General features: G+C 35.7%; 1 long non-coding RNA gene across 1 annotated transcript; it reads left to right on the top strand.

Annotated features, from left to right (window-relative positions):
* Nucleotides 1-26: 26 nt before the first annotated feature.
* LOC124890451 lies at nt 27-1,907 on the top strand. The gene is made up of 2 exons (XR_007049181.1): nt 27-1,348; nt 1,476-1,907. It is a non-coding gene; the product is annotated as an uncharacterized LOC124890451 (long non-coding RNA).
* Nucleotides 1,908-1,975: the final 68 nt, after the last annotated feature.

Raw genomic sequence — 1,975 nt, 5'->3', positions numbered from 1 at the left:
TTTTTTTTTTTTTTGAACAAAAAAACTCACAAAAAAGAATTCAAAAAGATCATTTTCTTAGTTCCCAAAAGTTGGTATTTGGTAATATCATCAATTGGGCTCCAAAAAAAAGGTGTGAACAGATCCAGTGACAAGAAAAATAGTGTTCACAGGAAGCTTAACAAAGTTATAAATATAGGTCGATTCACTTCTATTCCTCACTACAAAAAACTCTCTTAGTAATGCAAGACTTTTCTGTATCTATAATTTAATTTTCATAGGTGATCCAAACTAAACCCCCCGCGCCACATCTTCCTCCCATAAACTTCTCTCCACTCCTACATCTCAGAAAATAATGACAAAGAAAATGTTTATTGAGTTTATAGGTGAGTTTGCAATCATGAAGGATCTGAACTTGGATCATTTCAGCCCGAGTATTGCTGTTATAGACCCTAAATACACTCTAACCCGTACCCCTGATCCAAATTTTAGCTTCGCCTTCAACAACAACATCTTCTTCGACCATCTCCTCCAGATCTAGATTATGGCCGATCCCCACTCCAATTCAGGGTGGGATCGGCCATAATCTCGATCTGAAGGAGACAGTCGGAGAAGTTGTTGCTGTTGAAAAAATCCAAAAACCGGGTCCTGGATACATGTTGGAGAGAATTTTTGGTCAATACAGCTGTTCTTGGGGTCGAAAAGATCCAAATTCTGATCATTTATGACTGTAAACTCAACTATAAACTCTACTAATCTTTACTTTATAATTGTCTCCGATATGTAGGAGGGAGAAATGTTTGTGGGAGGAAGACGGAGGGTAAGGGGTTTAGATTGGGTCACCCATGAAAGTTGAATTATAGATAGACAAGTCAGCATGAAGCCCGACTCTAGCAAACAATCCTTTGTAATGTTTCATGTAAAAAAATCAATGTCTTAATCCCCCAAGTTTGTTTCTCATTGATCCCTTTTCCAAAAGCAACCCTAACGCTTTTGACAATTCCAAAAATCTATTTCATATATGTATATGTATCTATTCGTGTGGTTGGTTTCAAAAGCTACTCTTGTTATTGTATTGTTTTGTTGTGGTATCTTTCTGTTATTTTGTTACTGTTTGCTATTTCTTCTACCTCCGTTACTTTTTTCTCGGGACTATTTTTGACTGTTTCTCTACTAAGGTTTGTGCATACTCTATTCTTCCTAGACCCCACTTTGTGGGACTACATTGGGTATGTTGTTGTTGGTTGGGGACCTGGTGTTTCAATTTATGCTAAATGCTGTCGCTTTTGGTTCAGTGCGACTGTATCACCTTTTGTAGTTCAGTTGAGCTTGATTTATTTGTCCTTCCAAAAGAAAGGTGTTATATTCAGTTGAGTTTCTGGAAATGTTTTCCTTCACAATAAACACCTTTTTCATTTGGTTTTTGCTTAATCCTTTAACCACTTGAGGTTTGTTTATGTATATTGTGATAATCATTCTTCTTTCCATGATTTCAGATCAATTATTGGGTTGCTTGGAGCATGAAGAGCAATTTTGGTTCTTATTCTTGATTGGCACAACTTTTTAAACATTATATTTCGGTATCTGATCATGTATTGGTCTTCAACGTTTTGACGTAACTGATGCTTTTTCTAATCTGTCAAGAATTTGGTGCATCTTCTATCCGTTATTGCTGAGAGATTAGCCATTGTTTTCCCCTTTTTTCCGCCTCTGTATTTCAACACCCAAGATCAAGTAAATTATCATGAAGATTTATTACAATAAATGTTTATTGCAAAGTTAATAGGTTAATTATAAATGTACATGATAACTACATGTGCACTTTCTTATGGAGGAGAGTTCAGCATGAAGATAAAAGACATTACCAAGTTTGTGACTGTTGTCGTTGTTCACCAAGATATTCTAGTCATTTGCTATGTTTATGGTTCTGGGTATGTTGTCGTTGCTACTATGTTTATGGACCATCTTCATCAAGTATGAAAGTAATTATATAGTT

This window comes from Capsicum annuum, unplaced genomic scaffold (genome assembly GCF_002878395.1).
Source record: "Capsicum annuum cultivar UCD-10X-F1 unplaced genomic scaffold, UCD10Xv1.1 ctg17751, whole genome shotgun sequence".
NCBI classification, from domain to species: domain Eukaryota; kingdom Viridiplantae; phylum Streptophyta; class Magnoliopsida; order Solanales; family Solanaceae; genus Capsicum; species Capsicum annuum.
The sequence above is the reverse complement of the archived record's forward strand: the minus strand, read 5'-3'. Positions and strand labels throughout refer to the sequence as shown.